Genomic DNA, 21754 nt, shown 5'->3' on the forward strand with positions numbered 1-21754 from the left:
TTGCACCATGGCTTTCTAAAGATGCCAAAACCAAAATTTCACTCAGAAAAAAAGCATGGGCCACCTGCTGATAAACAAAAGCCCCACTTGATCAACTAAGATTCAGACAGCTAAGGAATGACATCAAAAAATCCATAACCTTAGACAAAAAGAACCACTACTACCATCTACTGCAAAAACAATAAAACAAACCTCAAAAGTTCTGGGAAGGAATAAACAAACTACTCCATCCAGGCCAAACTGCCACTCCACCCCCCCCCCCCCCTCAGCTTCCCAAAAAAATCTCCAGTAGCCAGCCAGCTCTCTCCCAATGGCTCTAATTCTAATGCAGCCACACCCGGTACTCAAACATACTTTACCTTCCAACCTGTTCCTACTCAACTTATTCATGCCCTGCTTAAGAAACTAAGACCCACCACCCTGGCTCCTCCCAGCAGACTATCTGCAAAAGGCTGCTGACACCATAGCATACCCCATCTCAATCTTGATCAACAGAGCTATATCTGAAGCTACTGTAGCCACTATATGGACAATCTCCCATGTCATACCTCTCCATAAAGAAGGCAGTTCCACTGAACTGTCAAAGTTTAGACCCATAGCTATTCTGTCACCTCTAGCTAAAATTATGGAGAAGTGTGTACACATACAGCTCATGCACTACCTCACACAGAACAAGCTGTTGTCCAACTTTCAGCATGGCTTTAATTCACACCACAGTACTTCTGCTGCCCTCCTTTCTTTCTCTAATGTCATTAACCACAACCACAATAATAACAAACTATTCTCAGCACTCTTTCTAGATCTATCCAAGGCTTTTGACATGGTTGCCCGCAAAATGCTTATAAATACCTTGAAGGCCTTCTCCTTAAATGACCATGCACTCCAGTGGTTTCAATCCTACCTGTAGGGCAGGCAACAGGCAGTCCTATGGCAGGACAAGCTATCATCTCACCTACCCATCACATTAGGAGTCCCCCAGGGCTCGATGCTAAGACCCCTTCTTTTCTCCATCTTTATCAACAACCTTCATTCAGTCATCCCAGATGCTACCTGCATTCAGTATGCAGATGACTCCACCTTGATTTGTTCTAACACCTCACCAGCTACTTTATTCACTTTAACCCAAAATACCTTCAATACAGTGGAAAAATGGCTCTCCAATCAACACCTAATCCTAAACCCCAAGAAAACTAAGCTGCTCTTCTTCTCCCCTACATGCAGGACCCCCCTCTGCCATCCTTCAACATAACCCAAACTAAACTACAGGGTGTCATAGTTGATAACCTGATGTTTGATGCACATATCAATCAAACTATCAAAACCATTAATAAAAAACGTGGCTCTCTTTACAGAATCAAACCTTTCCTTACTCCACTTGCTAGAACCCCAATTGCCCATTCCCATCTACTATCAACTCTTCTCTACACCTCACCTCTATTCTCCAACTTAGACAAAACAGATCTTAATAAACTATCATCCTGCTATAACCACATTGCCAGATTTGCTACTGGCACAGCCTACCAGGCACATCACTGTCACAACCTAAATCGCCTAGGATGGCTTGAACTGCCTAGCCTACTGCAGTTCAACCAGCTAATAGTTGCACATAAAGTCCTTTACCAACCAGAAAATACACCTGCACTAAAAAATATTATTAGTCCCTACACCAGCACCCGGCCACTGCGATCATCCACTAGACTCTTAGTTCAAACATAGAATCCAACTACTCAGCTGGGGACTCTCTGTTTGCCAACTCTGTTGGAAAAACATGGAACAGACTTCCAGATGACTTGACCCTAGAATCCTTACTAACTTGATTCAAAAACAAACTCAAGAAATACTTCAAAACTCATTGGTTATGTCCTTGCACTAACCATGACTAGTGACCTCTCTATTACTTAGGTGCCTTACCTTCAACTACTTCTAACTTTTTTCTACCACACCATTTCAGGAAGTGTCAATTGTATAACTGCTGTTCAATGTGTCTAAATTCTGAATGTAATAATATGTATGTATAACTTTGAAAATAAAGTTATGTTTTGTAAAGTGTTTTATAATAAGTTAGTACTATATGGGCTAAATGCTGGCATTGCTTATGACTGTAGTCTGCTTGAAACTAGCAATGTGTTCAATGTGTATTATTATCTTGGAGCTTTTCACACCAGGCCTCTGCTGAAAATGGACATATATCCAGTCAGACTATCCCGGTCAACAAATGTAAAATAAATAAATAAATAAAATATAAGGAACTTCTGGGCACAAACACAGTGTTGTATCTCACAAAGAAGCATCTTTCAAGGCAAGGGGAATCCATATTTCATTAGGAGCACTGGGATTATTTCCATGGTCTTTCGCGTATTCCTCCAATTCATGTGGCAAAACTATATGTGATTGTTCAAACCACTTGTCTGAAATACCTGTCTTCAAAGATACAGTTTTCAGGCAGAAAAAAAAGGATCACTTTTTTTGCACTGCTGTATACTTCTCTAGATAAATAATTAGACATATGATTTGCTCTGCTAGCAGTTAACATTTTAAACCATCATTAAAAACACACACCTCCTACTTTGGTATTCTGTTAAGCACAGCATCTTAACAAAAATGTTTTCCTGTATGGCAAGTGACCTCTCACTTGCAGACCAAGTATCAAGTACCTGAAGGAAAGATCTTTTGGTATCCATATTTTACTCTGCACCCTCTTTCCCCTACATAACTATACCATTTGGCATTCTGGGAGTTTATAACCATTTTCTAGTCCAGTGCATTGTCTTTGATTGTGCTATAACATTACCAAACTTGCCATACCCAGCTTGGAAGTAAGCACATTCTCTATTTCAAAAACATAACTATGTAAATTCTGAGGCTGCCATCTTCTGTCCAGAAGGATCACAGGGCGTGAAACAGACACAGTCTCATATTCTGCTGTAACAAAGTTGTTAATGTGATTGAATCTGGAATTGTCAGAGTCTGTTTCTATCCTAGAAGCAATATTTTTTATCCTGTCTGTTATTTAACATTATACAATGACTCCCTATTACTATTCGAAAATGTGCACGCTGATTGACCCAGTCCAACCAGCGTGCCCATTGTAAATCCCACAACATACCAACTGAAAAAGGTCCGGTCGCCCGGACTTTTTTCTGTTGGTATAAAGTGCCCAAAACCTTTTTTTTATAATTAAAAAAAAAAAAAGAGAAAACAGAGCAATGGAGACTTTCTTTTCTCCGTTGCTTCCATTTCAAAGCATTGATGTACTGGGTATGCGTGGGAACACAAGTCCCTTACGCATGCGCAGTACATCAAAATGAAGAAGCAGTATACATACCACAACTGTCCGAAGAACAGTAATCCACCGTTATACAAAGACATTATTTAAGAAAAGTAAGTATTTTTTTCTTAAATAATGTCATTGTATAATAGCAATAACCGACTCTGTGGTTGTGGTTTATTGAAGATTTACCCATGATCACCTTTGTTTAATCACTCGGGCTTCATCCTCATGATTAAACCACACCAACCATGGGTAAATCTTCAATATACCACACCATGTCATTGGTTATTGCTTTATTCTATTACTCCATTATCCCAAATATCATTACAGTTTAATTTAACAGGCAAAGGTACAGCATGCACTGATACTAATGTTAAAGGCTTTTGAGTTCCTGATGTGATTCATTCAGATTTTACCAGTCTGAATAATAGCTGGCATTATCATTAAAGTGGTTGGCTTGATAACTGGTTTCTACTGTACCTTACTACCTAGTTTGATTGTACAGCTATAAAGTATGTACCATTTAGTTTTGACCTGTCTGGCTTCAAGGTTACTTATACACCTTCATTGGATTTGGGAACTTATGTGGACAGTGACCTAACTTTTCCTCAACATATGTCCATTGTTGTAAGAACATCCATCTATATTAAAAAGCTTATAAACAAAGGGATTGTGTCTAGATGTATGGATGTCATTGTACCCCCTTTACTCAGCCCTCATTAAGGCAATCATTGAATATAATGCCCCATTTGACATGTATCTGTCCACAGAAATGCAACAACTGGAACACAACCAAAAACACTATACTAAAAGGATACAAGGCCTAAACAATATGTTCTACAAGCACTTACTCAAAGCCCTGCGACTATACACGATATCCTACAGACTGCTAAAAGGTGACCTGGGTCTCACATAAAAGGCATCCTCCAACCCAGTGCTGATTGATTTACTGTAAGTCAAATGTCATCAGAAATACACATTCTAGGAACCTAAACTTCTTCTGGAAAATGCAAAGAACAGCTTGGAGGGGCAGGTATATTTCGCAGAGGATACCATTGCTCTGGAATAGACTCTCCATCCATATATCATAAGATAACGTTTATCCCTGTCCATAATCAAGCGCAACTTGGATTTATGGATGTGAAACAGAAAATTTACCACAGGACTGCCCCCTGTACTACTAATGCACAGAGGCAGTTCTTTAATGCTTTGCCCCATGCATGTCTCCCCTCAAATTATCTATGATATGATCTAGTTATTTTCATTGGGGTAATATATAATTATCAACTATGGGATGGTTAAAGCCAATAGTTAACTAAATCGGATAGTTAGTTTGGGCACAAAAGTAGAAATTGGCTAGGCTTAAAATGGCCCTCAGTTCCAGCTAGGTTAGTACTTATCTATGAACCTATGAACCTTTAGCCTACGCCTTGAATGCCCTGTCATTATCCAACAAAACTGAAAAGCACATGCGGATAGAAGACAGTTAACAGTCAACACTGAGAATGTCATAATATTAACTTCTTTCCAAAAATCCTGTAAAACTTGGTTTAGTTTTTTGTATTGTTGGATTAATACTATTCAGTATTCTAGCCATATGCGACAATATACTTTACAGATTTAACTTTGCAACAATCCACATCTCTCCATTTTGAAACAATGTTACCTTCTATTAATGCTACTAAAAGAAATTAGGATTGTGAGATTATACCATTTCTTGTGCTAATCTGTGACTCCCAGCCACCATCATACTTTGACTCAAAATATGTTGGAATCATAGAATCATTATTTATTTATTTATTGACATTTGTTGACTGGAAAGTCCACTGGGCCAGAAATTCATTTTCAGTGGAGGCATGGGGAGAAAAGCTCCACAATTTATTTATTTATTTATTTTAAATACAGAGTACATTTTTAAAGATAAAGTAGATAATAAACATGGGCTTTGTCGAAAGACAATGAATATAGGCTTTGTAAAAACATTCAACTACAGTACTTTAAGAATAAAAGCCTTCAAGTAAAGATTGTAGTTGTTTTTTTACATACTTAGGAGGCTATAGATATTGCATAGGAGTAGACAGGGAGATTAGAATATGTTAGTAGATATACAGAAAGTTATTAGGAAGATTGAGAGGAAATTACATAAAGGAGGAAAGGAAAAAAGTGGTTAAGGAGAATTTTTTTTGTTTATGGTGGCTTAGACTGTTCTGCACAGGAACAGGTAAGATTATTGAGGTAGTGGCATTTTATGTTGGCTTAGACTGCTGTGCACAGGAACAGGTAAGATTATTGAGGTAGTGGCATTTTATGGTGGCTTAGACTGTTGTGCACAGGAATATGTAAGATTATTGAGGAAGTGGCAATTTATGGTGGCTTAAACTGTTGTGCACAGGAACAGGTAAGATTATTGAGGTAGTGGCATTTTATGGTGGCTTAGACTGTTGTGCACAGGAATAGGTAAGATTATTGAGGAAGTGGCAATTTATGGTGGCTTAAACTGTTGTGCACAGGAACAGGTAAGATTATTGAGGTAGTGGAATTTTATGGTGGCTTAGACTGCTGGTGCACAGGAACAGGTAAGACTACTGAGGTAGTGGCATTTTATGCTGGCTTAGACTGCTGTGCACAGCAACAGGTAAGATTATTGAGGTAGTGGCATTTTATGCTGGCTTAGACTGCTGTGCATAGGAACAGGTAAGATTATTGAGGTAGTGGCATTTTATGTTGGCTTAGACAACTGTGCACAGGAGCAGATATGATTATTGAGGTAATGGTATTGTAGTGCAGATTTGAAAGTTTTTAATTGGTCAAGGTGAGAGGTAGAGGAAGGCAAAGTATTCCATAATGAAAAATGCTAGGCAACATGATCATTTATGCCTTATCGTTACCCACCCTTAGGCTAATTCCTCCTTTTTCAAGGAGAGAAAAGCTAGTTAAACTGGTGTTGAAATTGTCTTACTCCATTTAAAGGTAGATAGTTTGTCACACTGGTTGATCTGGAGTGGAAGTTTATTCCAGAAAAGAAGTTGTCATTGCATCGCAAACCTGTTTCTCCACTGTGATTTGATTACTTGCTGAAGCCTGGACCTAATGTTTGTTAAACTGTTTGATTTGCAGTGATATAAAATGTCTTAGTCTGGTAGATCCCTAATGACCTGAAAGGCAAGTCACCTTTAGTGACACGGAATGCGGCCTCCAGCCTCTCATGGTAGTTCAGGTCTTTTAGGTTCATGATCTTTTTTGAGGTCTTTCCAACAGCTTGATATGTTTAGTATGGTGGTGCATCTCAAACAGAGCCAGATCATGGTCAAATGGGGGTCTAGGTAGGGTAATGTACTGGACTCCCCCCATTACTTGGCTATTTCTCCACACTTACTACAGTGTTCAAACCTGTCAGTTTACGCACTATTTTCTTTCTTGCTTCTGCAATGATTACAGATATTTGGGTTTAATTTAAAACTTTCATTTTACATTTTGCAGCACAAACACTGATAGCCATTTGCTAAACAAAACAATACAATCTTACAATGAAAACAGACTCAGCATGAACAGCAAACTCTATCCTTGAAACTCACATTTATTGAGATGGCATTGAAACCCACATTCAAACAAAATGCACCTGGCAAATGATGGTTTAAGTTTGCCTTTGAGTTGTTTTCAAACCATAGGCTCCTTGCACGCATTTCTGGGACCATGCATGCATGCATGTGTTCTTTGATTCACCTTCCTGATTGTATTATATTATATTCCTTGTTTAAGACAACACTACTTGTTTGAATGAGTTTTAAGTTTGTAGTTTTGAACATTTTTATGAACCAATAATGACAGGCAAACTTGGAACAATACTACACCTCTTAAAATCTGACTGCATCTTTCTCCACTTTTCTCACCAATAACTACTTCTTTGTCTGTCGCTACTTTCTACCTGTAAATTACTACCTTAATTGTTTAGTTTCTCAACTTCTTTAAATATATTTTATGGAATACCTACTGAACTCAATATTGAGATGACAAGATCAGGTATCAGATCTTATATCCCATTATTATGCATAATTATACAACGACCCCCCATAAAATATTCAAAAACGTGCATGCTGATTGGTCAGCATGCACATTGTAAATCAGAGTTATAGTAATGGATAAAGGTCCAGTCACCCGGACTTTTTCCATTACTATAACTCTTTTTTTTACAGCAACGGAGAACACAAGATCTCCATTGCTTCACACTGTCTTGCTATGTTAAACTAGTTAACATAGCGAGACAGCTTTAAAAAAGCAACGGAGATTCTCCGTTGCTTTTTTAAAAGCTGTCTTGCTATGTTAAACTCATTTAACATAGTAAAACAGTTTTTAAAAAGCAACAGAGATCTTGCTTTCTCCGTTGTTTTTTTCAAAACTGTCTCACCATGTTAAATGGGATTAACATAGCCAGACAGCTTTAAAAAAGCAACGGATATTCTCAGTTGCTTTTTTTAAAGCTGTCTCGCTATGTTGAACTCATTTAACATAGCGAAACAGTTTTTAAAAAGCAATGGAGATCTTGCTTTCTCCGTTGCTTTTTTCAAAACTGTCTTGCTAAGTTAAAAGGGTTTAACATAGTGAGACAGCTTTAAAAAAGCAACGGATATTCTCAGTTGCTTTTTTTTAAAGCTGTCTCGCTATGTTAAACTCATTTAACATAGAGCAACAGTTTTTAAAAAGTAATGGAGATCTTGCTTTCTCCGTTGCTTTTGCCCACAGCTCTGATGTACTGCGTAGGCATGCGCAGTATATCAGAACTGCCGCAGAATATCAGACAGCTGTGGAAGGGCAGTAAGGAGGCATTATACAATGCCATTATTTAAGAAAAGTAATGATTTTTTTTCTTAAATGATGTCATTGCATAATAGCAATAACCCACTTCTGGGTGTGGGTAATGCTGGATTTACCCACGGTTGGCTTTGTTTGGCCACTCGGGCTTCACCCTCATGACCAAACCACACCAACCGTGGGTAAATCCAGCATTACCCACACCCAGGCGTGGGTTATTGCTATATTATGTAATGTGTACTAGCCTACTGGCATGCTAATTTACTTTTCTTAACTAATACTTGGCACCTGTGATTAATTGTCCATATTTGTTACACTTAATCCTACATAGTACTGCTATTGTTACATTGTATCTAAATGCTACAAAGTATTGTGCTTTTCTGCTGCTGTACTGCTATATTGTATTAGTATTATTATGGAGCTTTTTCTCCCTGGGCCTCCACTGAAAATGGGCTCATCTTGGCCCAGTGGACCTTCCCAGTAAACAAATGCCAATAAATAAATAAATAAACAACTTTGCATTTCAGTGTTTCTTCTGCATGTTTAGTGTTTAGTGCCTGTTGCCCTTGAAGAATAAATTATCCACATTACATTAAAAAATTGTAAGCTGGTAATATTGCAATAGCAAATGTTTGGCAAAACAACAAGTTCATAGCTACTTAGAATCTCATCCAAATGAGAACACACTCAGGAGTACAGTATCCCTATCTTCCCTTAGCACCACAGTATCAGCAATCCATCTACTTGGTGTGGGAGTAGAACCCAGAGCCTCCTGTAACAAAGGCACGTAGGCTATCTGTTGTGCTACTAACACTGCCTTCAAATTCTGTGGCACAAACACTGGTGATGTTCTTTGATAAACAAAATAGTTGCGCATTGAAAACAAACTTAGCACGAGCAACAGTAAACTTCTATTCCCTTGAAACTCGTAATTCCATGAAAATGCACAGCTGCTGACAGTCTGGTATTTGGTGTACAGGATTCAGGCTGTTGTCTCCTATAATTAAGGTACAGGATTTCAGCATGAAAAAGTTAATTAAACAACCTGCCATCCCTAACTAGGGCATTACACACACTCATAGAAGGTTTGCTTGCTTGTCATGTGGCAATTCTCCATGTTTAAATCCCATGTGAAAGGAGGACAGTACTAACATTTAAATCTGCATTGTTGTGTGAGCATTGTAATAATGACACACACACACACACACACACACACACACACACACACACACACACACACATGCAGAGTTTGTCCTTAAAGAAGAGGTATTTTTTAATTGTTTAAATTACATGTTGTGGAATGCCCCCCCACGGCCAACAACCCCCCCCCCCCACCACCACCACCAAATGAGCAAGCCACAGCAACTGTCTGGATCTCCTAGTCCTGGATCTGGCTTTGATCCCAAAGAGAGCATTGTATTCTACGATGGGCCTGATCAATGGGAATATAATGTTCTAAGGACTTGTTTGGATCCAGAGGAGATGCACTTTGTGATCAGCTGCACCAGACAAAAATACTTTCCTAACGGTTGTTGCAGCATGATGATCGAAGGAGCGGGAATCACCTATTCATGTTTCAAGGTTTCTCATATCATCTTCATTTGAGTGCAATGTTTTCTACATTATACACTGGGTAGAGAGATTGTTTTACAAAATCTACAATATTGCACTTTTTAACATTGTGCTTTCATCCATTTTCTGCACACCAGCTATTTACATGAATAAACCGCAGCTTCTGCATGTCAGAAGGGGATTGGGGATGACACCTAGTTTACAATCATTTACAAATGTGGTTAACCAGAGATCCCCACTTTTGCTTTGCTGATCAAAGAAGTATATGTTGAATAGCTGAAGTCTTATCCTGGATCCCTGAGGGAATCCTCTGGTGACCTCCGTGTTTTTTATGATGCACCTGCTACCCTTACTGTGTGGGTTCTGTCTCTCAGCCAACTTCCCATCCACCTAACTACAAAAGAATGAGTATGGAGTGCATTTAGTTTGTTAATTATGTTAGTATCTGATGTGGTATCAAAAGCCTTGGTGAGGTCAAGATATGCTGTGTAGATTGAATACCACTGTCTACTGGTTGTTTTAACCTCTCAAAGATGTTTACCAGATTAGTTAGACAGGGTATTTTTCACAAAGCTAAACTACTAAGGGTTAAGTCTTATAAAAAATAATATTTTAACTTATCAGGTCAGTTATGATCTATTCCATGGCCTTGCAGATAAGGCTAACCAAACTACTGGGTCTGTAGTTTCCAAGGTTTATGGTGGAGCAGTCCTTGTGAAGTGACGTCACAACTACTATGCACCATACATCAGGGATAAATTCAGTGATTTAAGTTAGGGAGAGTACCTGGTCTATCGGTGCTTGTTTGGTGCAGTTCAGCTGGCAGCCCCATGTGCTATCAGGTCTCAAGAAGAATGCATTTTTTTGTTTTAAAAAGTCCCTTTTGCAAGTGCTCTTTAGCAATGATGAGTTACTTTTTTTTCATGTTGACCTTGATTTGTGGGTTTTAGTTTTATTGTATGTTATAAGAAGTTTTTTTATTGTATTGCTTATTTATACATGTGGACCACTGGACTGGTTTCCTGTTAAAATTCCATTTTTGATTATTTTGGTAGGGGCTATCATTTTAATGCATTTATCTGGGTGATCAACAACATTATTTGTGTAATGACTAGTTGTGTCAACATTTGGGGATTACAATTGTACTTGAATTTTGAATCTTCAGCACAGAATTGTAAGAAGTTAGTACATTTGAAGTCTGTGCATACTGAGGTAGTTGTATCTGATGGTTTGGAGATTTTGAAGGAGACGTTTACCAGTTTATGGTCAGACATAACTGGGTACGAGAATACGAGTGGGATTGTGCAGATATATGCTATATTTATAAGAATGATGCCAAGAATAGTGTCAACTAGTGGGTTCTTTGACTATTTGGTCCAATGAATTCTTGTTTATGAAATATAGTAATTTGGGGGCATAACCACATTTGAGATATAGGTATTCCAGTTTATCTCTAGGTAGGTAAAGCTTCCCAGCATGATGGCATGTAGATAAACCTTCCCAGGATGATGGCATGTAGATAAACTTCCCAGGATGATGGCATGTAGATAAACCTTCCCAGCATGATGGCATGCCTGTATATTTGAAGTTCATCAATCATATTTAGGAAACAAACATCATTTTCAGGTAACATTTTGAGACGGTCCTGTAACATTTGATTATTGGTTTTATTTTTAGCATGATTTCAGCCACTGTAAGTTCCATTTGTAGGTCTCAAGAATCTGGTTTGAGGTAATATGGTCTTTAACAAACATGGATAAGCCATCGCATGATAGGTGCAAAATCTTGGCATGGAGGGAGAGCTTTCTGCACTTTTAAACCAAATTTCAGTAAAAATACATTCATGAATGTGTTACAAATGCAGCCTTGATGTCAGACAATTTGTTATTCATGCCTAGTGTTGAGCAGCTCCACCTCAAGGTTGTCTGGTGCTTGATTTGTTTTGATTTTTTTTTAAGTTGGAATATCCATTAACTGAATTCTGTCTAAAAAAGGCACTGTGGAGTAGCATGGGTTTTATCCTGCATGCAGAAGCCTTGAAATAGAAGGTGTGAGCAGTTCTTGGTGAAGCAAGTATGACTGTGACACTCACAACTCTTCACAAGCTGACATCACACTGGATCTCCCTTGAATGACATCATGATTTCAGCCAATCACCTTTTCTTTGCATTTCAGCATTATTCTTGAAGAAGGAAGGATTCTGCTTAGTAGCAGAGTCTTTCCTGCATTTGACATACATAGAGAGATTGGAAATGTCTCTCCGCACATCCCTCAGGGTTTTGCATGCTAGATTTCTTATATCCACATAGACTACCTCATCATCAAATGTGTTCACCTTAATGGTCTTTGCAGGCCCTTGAAACATCACAGATCTTGACACTTTAAAGACAATCTACCTTCACCATATTTTAATTCAGCCTTGTGGGTATAGCGTCTGTGTGACTAACTATGGAATCACCAACCACAATACATTTTTATGAGTAGAAAGTACAGATGTACTGGGTTTCAGGCGAGTTTTTGTCTTGATGAATGTCATCTATGGATGCAATAGTATATATTGCAGTATTTGATTTCGACTGAATCATAGATTTCTTTGACCTTTACAGCCTCATTGTATGATAACTTACCATATATTCAAATGAGGTGCTGTGAATGGAGATATACTCACATACTGTGTTTATATGTTTGAGTGATGCCTCCAAATTAGTCTAATATTTGCATCTCTCACAGATGATTTATGATTGACTGAGTAACAGTTAATTTCCTCTGAGCATCACCCTAATACTGCACTGTCTAAGTATACTGATTGCTATGATGCTAGCAACTGGGTGAGTCCAAGCTGCCAGACCCATCATTTAGTTCAATAAATAGGGATATCATTTATTTATTTATTTATTTTATTTATTTCCAGTTTGATGACCGGGGAGGTCCACTGGGCTCAAAGAGCCCGTTTTCAGTGGAGGCCTGGGGAGAAAAGCTCCGCATTAAATACAAGTAAATCAAACATATAATTATTTAAAAAAACAAATGTAGAATTATATACTGAGATGTAGCAAATTACAAATGCAAAAAATTAACACTCTTCATAACATACATACATAGTTGATTAGAGAGCCATTTGCACAGCATATAGTTGAACTGACGCAGCAGAATAATCTGAACAAAATGCTAAAATCTATCAATATTTTAAATCTTCTGTTAGTAGTTGCAAAGACTGAATATTTGAAAGATAGTAGTAAGTATAGGTTTTGTAGAATGTGGGAGAAATAAAGGTGGAAAGTACTGTGCACTATGTATACATTCAAGACTGTGGTGAAAGAAGAGAGAGGGAGTTGAGCAGTAGAGAAGGAGGTTTAGTAGAAATAGATTCTGGTGCAAGCAGAGAGAGGCAGATGTACAGTGGAGAAAGAGGCAGTTGTTTAGTAGCAAAGTGGAGCACACAAATGGCAGAGATGATTATCTTAGCTAGTTAGCATAATCTCTTAGTATCAACCTTATATGTAGGTAGAAAAGAGAAATATTCCCAGATATGGAGAGAGTAGAGATAGTAAGCTATGTACAGTATTTACATTATATACATTCAAGGTTTTGATGTTATATTATGTTAGATTCAGAGAGAGGTAGCTGTAGAGGAAAAACAGCAGGTGTAGAGGTACATGAGGAAGTACATGTGTAAGAAACAATAGCAGGATTAGGTAGGTAGAGTGCAATTACATTTCCAATTATAGGAGAGGTAGGAATGGAGCTGGGATTTGAAGTGTTCAACGTTTTTATAGATTAGTAGTGAGGGTGGGAGAGAGTTCCATTTTCTGGCTAAGGAAAAGGATAGGAGAAACTGGTCAGCGGGACGTTTTGGTTTGTATACAGAAAGTAGATTTAGTTGGGCAGATCTTATGGGTCTGTGAGGTGTGTAAAATGGTAAGATATTTGTTAAAGCAGGGCATGCAGTAGGTTTAAAGATTAATTTGTGGGCTGTAGTGAGTTGGAGGAAGTCAAGATAGTTGGGAAGCTCTAGCCAGTTTAGCATGTGGAGAGAGGTACAATGGTGGGAGGAGTGGTTAGATTTAGTAGCGAATTTAGAGATTTTGTTGTAACATAGTTCTAGTTTTGCAGAGATGGTGGAAGAGAGGTTGGTTAGTAGTGCAGCACCATACAGTAGTGATGGTAGTAAGTAGGTAGTGGTGAGAGTTTGCCTTGTAGAAGGAGAGAGAGAAAGTGAGAGTTTCTGTATAGCATACCAAGTTTCTGATGGGATTTCTTAATATTTAGTTGGACATGCGTATTGAATTTCAGGTGTTCATCAATGGTAACCCCAAGACGTTTAGCAAAACGAACAACCTCAATAGTGGAGTTGGTATGACTGATGATATTGAAGGATTGTTTGTCGTGAGGGATGGCTTTTGAGAGGGAGAAAAGAAGGATTTTGCATTTATTGCCATAAAGGTGGTTTTGAAGCATCCAGTTCTCTGTAGTTGGAAAGGCCAGTTGGGTTTTTGCCTGTAGCTCAGGAAGGCTAAGAGCAGAGCAGACTAAAGTGGAGTCATCTGCATATTGCACTATTTGAGTGTTTGGAATCACAGTGGGAAAACCATTGATGAATATATTAAAGAGCATTGGTCTGAGTATAGACCCCTGGGGAATCCCGGTTGGGGTAGATAGGAAGGTTGAGGTACCAGTTTGCCATTTCACAGCCTGGGATCTGCCAGAGAGATAACTTTTAAACCATGTAAGGGATTTTTGGGAGAGTTTGAAGTTAGAAAGGTGATTCAGAAGATGGGTATGGGAGACAGTGTTGAATGCCTTGGATAGATCGAGAAGGACAGTGGAGACAATTTCTCCAGAGTCACAGGCATGGTTAACTATGTCTAAAAAAGAGAGGAGAGCAGTTATTGTACCATGGCCAGGACGGAAGCCGTGTTGTGTAGGGGTGAGCAGTTGATTATTGATGAGGTAGGGCATGAGTTGCAGGTGGATGCATTTTTCAAGGATTTTTGAAATTGGGGAAAGAATTGCTTTTGGTCAAAAGTTAGAAATGCTATTATTTTTGCCTCCTTTGTTGAGGGGCAAGATAAAGGCAGCATGCCATAACTTGGGGACATAAGATTCCTGGATAGCTCTATTGATGAGAATGCTGATGGGGATGGCGATACCATCTGCGGAGAGCTTGAGAACAAGTGAGGGAATATTGTCAGGGGCATTGGAGCATGGCTTAAATTTGGAAAGAAGTGATGTAGGAGGTTGAGATGGGTTTTAGATGAAAAGTGTGGGGGGGTTAGGAGTGGAGGGTTGAGGAGAGGAATGTGAAGTGGGATTGGGAGGAGGGGAGGAGATGTGGTTGGGGAAGGTCTTAATAAGTTCAGCTATAGAGTTGATAAAGAAGGAGTTAAATGGTACCAGGGTGCAAAAGAGAGATGATGGAGTTCCAGAACTGTTTAGGATTTTTGGAGTGGGTAGCCTGCAGTTTAGTGTAATAAGATTTTTTATCATTTGTAACATTCTTTTTGGTTAGATTGCTGAGTTGCTTAGATTTCAGGAGGGTAGCAGGGTGTTTATTTTTGTTGTAAAGTTTCCAGGTCTTGTCTCTTTCTAGCATAAGTGTTTTGGTGTCCTTTGTTAGCCAAGGGGCGGAGTTGCGTTTTATTCGTTTTGTTTTAGGTGGGGCTTGGGTGTTTAGACTTATGTTATTATATTCAATTTGTTTTAGGTGGGGCTTGGGTGTTTAGACTTATGTTATTATATTTGATTTGTTTTAGGTGGGGCTTGGGTGTTTAAACTTATGTTATTATATTCGTTTTGTTTTAGGTGGGGCTTGGGTGTTTAGACTTATGTTATTATATTCGTTTTGTTTTAGGTGGGGCTTGGGTGTTTAGACTTATGTTATTATATTCAATTTGTTTTAGGTGGGGCTTGGGTGTTTAGACTTATGTTATTATATTCGTTTTGTTTTAGGTGGGGCTTGGGTGTTTAGACTTATGTTATTATATTCGTTTTGTTTTAGGTGGGGCTTGGGTGTTTAGACTTATGTTATTATATTCGATTTGTTTTAGGTGGGGCTTGGGTGTTTAGACTTATGTTATTATATTCGATTTGTTTTAGGTGGGGCTTGGGTGTTTAGACTTATGTTATTATATTTGTTTTGTTTTAGGTGGGGCTTGGGTGTTTAGACTTATGTTATTATATTCGTTTTGTTTTAGGTGGGGCTTGGGTGTTTAGACTTATGTTATTATATTCGTTTTGTTTTAGGTGGGGCTTGGGTGTTTAGACTTATGTTATTATATTCGTTTTGTTTTAGGTGGGTCTTGGGTGTTTAGACTTATGTTATTATATTCGATTTGTTTTAGGTGGGGCTTGGGTGTTTAGACTTATGTTATTATATTCGATTTGTTTTAGGTGGGGCTTGGGTGTTTAGACTTATGTTATTATATTCGATTTGCTTGATTGCTTCTTTCCTTTAATAAATTTGCACGAGGGTGGTATTATAAAAATTCATTCTAAAAAAAAAATTGCAATATATTAAATAAATACTATTGGGGCTCTGAGTAAGGTAGAAATAGCTGAGGTAATTTCATTTGGCCCCGAAGTGAGAAACCGTACCTTACAGCAGTATGCCCCTGGGTATGGCTCATCTAGGCTTCCTAAGAGTAAAACTATGACTAAAGTAACTGCTTCTGTTGAGTTCAGGTCTGTTTGCTACTCCTCTCCCACAGAATAGTCACTATTGTGTCTCAAACTGCCCAAACACTTGACAAACACTTTGCTGAAACATTAACTAAGTTGCAAATGGAGGGGAAAAAATGTAGGTTTATCACAGAGGGCACAACACTATAGGAGTTAATAAACCAGTCAAGCAACTGCACAGACATTAACTAAGATAAAAGTAATTAAAATGGAGAGAAAAAATCCAGGACTTAATAAATCAGTCAGAAAACTATAAAAAAACAATACTTCAAATTCCAGCAAAAATATATAAAATTAGAAAAAACTTTTTAAATACCAATAAAAAATGCAGAAATCAACTGGTGACAATAAGTGCAGAAAAAAATAAAGTACTTCCTTGCTTTCTGACTTTGAAATAAGATCAAAAATGCCGCTTCTGGCCTATTCCAGCATACATGCTCTGACTGTAGTGTTATAGTAAAGTCTTCCAAAGGCTGCACTCTTGAGTTACCCTGTATACTGTACAGATAGCGTAGAATGACATAACTGGCCTTCTCTCCACAGCAAATGAAGTTACTCACAAACAGAGATATTTGTGGACATATTTATTTATTTGTTTGATTATTTGCTTATTTTTACTAGCGTGGTTGGTACTATTACTCATTTTCCCCCAAACTGAGCTGATGAACAAGCATGGTTATCAGTGCAGAACTAAAATGTGTTTGGTATCCTACATTACTTGGTAATATATATTCGTTTTTAATTTCATTAATTTTTAATAGCTAAGCCCACTGGATATGAGTGCCCCATTTGAGGGCCTGGGAACACTGTCTGTTAAATGAAATGCCCATAGTCACACTGTAGGAAAATGTAAGCAGAAAGTATCAGACTCTGTACTCTTGACTACAGGAAACAGTTCATTAGAAAACCAAGCCATAATCTTCTTTACTAACTGCCAGACTGCTGTGCAATTATAGTAATTCTTTAGGGTTAGCCAAAAATGCCATGTCATAAAAATAAAATGAATGGGTCTGTGCTGTAGTATAGTGCTGGTATAGTTTCTAAGGGTTCCCTTTTAGAAGTGCAATACCTATAACTGTAAGTCCTGGAATCCAGAAAAATAAATTCTAACTTTAGAGAAAATAAACAGAATATTAAACTTGAATGTAACACCTTCATGGGGTCATAGGTTCATACGTATTTGCTAGGATAATGACTATCAGGGAGGGCCTTTATAAGCTCAACCATGCAATACAACCCATTTGTGTCCCTGTGTATCATGGCCATTTATTAGGAGGGGGTACATTAGTTAGGAAGTTTCTAAGGGCTATGAGCAGTATGCTAGTTTAGACATTACTGTCTGCCTGTGTGTATCAGAGACATGGGGGCCAGACCCAGGGTGAAATTCTGACTTCCCTTCCATTGGAAAAGGTTACACTTAAATAGGGTTAGGGATGGACTCTGATTCACAAGGATTGAGCACCTGTTTCAGAGCATGAGGATCCTCTGAGATACCTATTTGTTTTGCCAACATGTCTTATTTATGTCTCATGCAAAATTTAAATCATTGGATCTAGTGGTTCTGATGCTGCTCATTTTATGAATATGCAAAAGGTCCAGCAAAGCTGGATCCAAGAATGCCTTGCAAGCCAGACATAGATTGGATTCCTATTATATAATCGAAGACTCAATCCTTTGAACGTGGCTTGATCGAACTTGAAAGCACGAAACAGCAAAATAGTGAAACGGCATATAAGCGATTTCTTTCCCTGGGAAAGAAATCGCTTGGCAGCGTCCATTACTTTGATGTTTTCGTCACTGCTGTGCGATCTCAGAGTTGGTATATTTAAGTAGGAGCATGTGGGGGGCAAAGCCCCCCACTTTATGTAATGTTTTGAAGATTTGACTTTTATTTTTATTTTTTTGTGGAACAGCGATTTTTTTTTCCCTGGGAATAAAATTGCTGTTACGACTGTTTGGGATTGTAAGCTTTTGCTTACATGGGGTTGATAAATCAGCGTTCACATTTTTAAGCATTCACTAATTTAATATAGACCCCATAGATCACCAATCAGTAGCCTGTAGGAGAGTATAGAAACAGGGCTTTAAGGAGATCCATATAGGGCAATGTGTTTATACCTAAATTCTCCTGGTAGGGTACCTTTGTGGGCTTTACAACTGTTTCACGTCTGGTCAGGTACATGCCAAATGAGGCATTATACTTAATGATGGGTCTGATAAGGGACAAATAAAGTGTGCCATGACTTTGCTGGACCTGGATGCCATACCCTTACTTATATGTCAGGCAATATAGACTTATTTCCTTACTACCTTGGCTACATATTGGTTAAATGCCAGATTACTATCTACATATGTTCCCATATCTTCGACTATGAGGTCAACTCTTAGTGGAGTCTTAACAATGGAATAATTACCTTGGTTGGCAGTTTTCCAAAAAGGCATTATGATGCATTTCTTGACATTGAGTTTTAGTCTGTGACTTTAGCACCAGTCATTTGTCTGTGTTAAACCCTTTTGTAAGATGTTTCTGTCATGGGGGAATCTATAATAGCTCCTAATTTGCAGTCATCTGTGAACTTAGTCAGCCATAGGCCCTTGACATTAGCCTTTACATCTGAGAAGTAAATACCAAATAGGAACAGTCCCAGTAGAGAGCCATGAGGTACTTCACAGGTAACTGGTCTCTTGTGGAGATGGTCTCACCAATCCTGACTTCCTTGGTCCTGTCTGGGTGCCAGATGGCAATCCAGCAAGTTATGCTTTGCCAGAGATGGCCTTCATCTGTCACGTCTGGGATTTTGGCTACTGGCCAAGGCTGTTGCCAACCCCATAGTGATTGTTTAGGGAATGTCTCAAGGACAAAATTCCCAACATAAGAACTCCATCTAAAAACAACCTCAAGGTTTTGCTGCTAAATGCAAAAGCCTTAACATGAAACTGCATTCACTGGAAGCAGTCATCACCTTGCAAGACATAGACATTTGTGCTGTCATGGAGACCTGGTTCAAGGCTGGGGAGAGCACCCCAGCCATAATCAAGCTACACCTCCTTCCACACATTCAGACCACAAATAGAAGGCATGAAAACTAAAGGTGGTGGTGCATCAATATTCATTAAATATAAATACACCTCCAGATTGGTTAGACAGTATGATTCCATGAAGATACTTCAGGTGCAATTAACTATAGGTAGGATACCTATTCAAGTCATTGCCAGTTACAGGACTTCCTCCATGTATCAGGCCACCCACTCTGCCTATTTGGATATACTTGAGTCTATCAAGATACATCCGAACACCATGTTTTTGGGTGACTTTAACTACCCATCCATTGACTGGATAACTTACTCGTGCACAAACTCACTTGCCCAAAGGTTCCTCAATATCGTTAACTCCAATGCTCTGGACCAGCTAGTTGACACTCCCACAAGGGGTGCCAACATCCTGGATCTGGTGCTTTCCAATATGGGGGACCACTATAGCACCCCCACTATGAGATCTTCCCTGGTGAGAACAACATATCAGTCTCATTCAAAGTAACTATCACTCCTGATCCCCCCCCCCCCCACCAACTAAACTAAAAAGCTTCTCCAGAGCAGAATATGACCTCTTATGGGATGGTATAAATAGCTTCATTGCACCTCCTCCCTCAAATGGAACTGGCAATTATGCCGATTTCTACACAAATGAACAACAGCATTGACTCGAACGTACCTAATAGGACCAAAACAAGCTTCCTCATGGAAGAGGAAACTTGTCTGGTAGACAACTGCCATTTATAGGCTTTACAATAAGAGGAAGAAATTCTGTCTATGAGTAAGCAGGAGCAAGCCCTAAACTGGAAACACTCCCTCCTCAGCTTAAACAAACAAATAAGACTTGTTGTGAAATCCTCCAAAGCTAACTATGAATCCAAATTAGCTTCCTCAACTAAGGACCACCATAAGGCGCTCTTTAGTTACAGCCATAACCTAAAAGGAAAGGAGCAGATTTGTGCCAGACTGGTAGTCAATATAATCACATAATTGGTAGTCAATATCACATATACCAAGCCTGTGGACATTGCTAACCCGTTAGCCAACAGGTTCTGTGAAAATTTCACTCCTCTGTCTCTGCTACATGTACTACATGACATCCCTACCACCTGTCCTCTACCCTGTATCTTTAAAGAGCAGGTTGTGAATGCCCTCTCCAAGGTCAAAAACACAGTATTCATGGGACCTGATAACATCCCAGGCTGCATCCTACATGGGCTCAAACAACAATTAGCAATGCCATTGGGTACTCTTTTCAATCATAGTCTAAGCACTGGCATCATCCCAGCTGAATGGAAAAAGGACACCATTATCCCCTTGCACAAAGGTGGTGCTTCCACTGACCCCAGGAAGTATAGACCTATCAGTCTCACTAGCCTTATCTGCAAGGTCATGGAGAGAATCATCATGGACCTTATTAACAAAGATATTAATAACTTCTATACACTTGATCCTACTCAATTTGGATTTGTTAAAGGGAGATCATGCCTGATAAACCTGGTGGACTTCTTCGAGACAGTGACCAAGGCCCTTGATAAGGGGAAATCTGTGCATATAGGCTATCTAGACTTAGCCAAGGTGTTTGACACTATTTCCCACTCAGGCATAATTGACAAACTCACCCAGCTAGATATCAACCCATATATCATTAGATGGGTCACTAACTGGTTCACTGATAGAACCCATATAGTCAAAATAGGGGAATCCACCTCAAACAGCAGACCTGTAACCAGTGGTGTTCCACAGGGATCAGTCCTAGGACCTCTACTGTTTGGAATCTGTTTATCTGAAGTGTAAGCTAAAACTAATGATCTGTGGCTGACAAAGTTTGCTGATGATTGCAAACTGGGAGCGGTCATAAAATCTCCAAACAATGTCAACATCCTACAAAGGGTCTTACACAAATAAATGATTGGTGCCAAATTCATGGCCTTAAACTCAATGCAAAAAAAATGTATTATCATCCTTTTCAGTAAGAGTGATGTTCCTGCTATGTACCACATCAATAACAACACCATAAGTACACGCTCAGTGGTGAGAGACTTGGGCACACAGGTTGACAGCAACATTACCTTTAATCACCATGTCTCCACAGTAAGAAGGGCTTCTATGTTGCTAATCTCATAAGTAAGGGCATTGTCTCCAGAAAAAAAGAAGTTATACCTCTCTGTACTCTTTTCTTCAGGCCAATAATTGAGTACAATGCCCCTCTTGATATGTACCCTTCCAAGCACCTGCAGCAATTGGAGAGACCACAAAGGTTCCTCACAAGGAAAATGTAAGGTCTTAAGCATCTGTCTTATGTGGATCACCTGAAATCACTGTAGCTTTATTCTGTTTCATACAGGCTAGTCAAAGGCGATCTATGCCTTGCATATAAGGCAATCTTTG

The 21754-nt window shown here is 38.8% G+C and overlaps 1 protein-coding gene across 1 annotated transcript in view; it reads left to right on the forward strand.

The window, feature by feature from the left end:
• ARHGAP15 (Rho GTPase activating protein 15) overlaps positions 1-21754 on the forward strand; it is a 3416769-nt gene that overhangs the window by 1578079 nt on the left and 1816936 nt on the right. The gene's annotated exons all lie outside the window — the stretch shown is intronic.

This window comes from Protopterus annectens, chromosome 6.part0, assembly GCF_019279795.1.
Source record: "Protopterus annectens isolate FY-2018-M chromosome 6.part0, PAN1.0, whole genome shotgun sequence".
In the NCBI taxonomy this organism is placed as follows: domain Eukaryota; kingdom Metazoa; phylum Chordata; order Ceratodontiformes; family Protopteridae; genus Protopterus; species Protopterus annectens.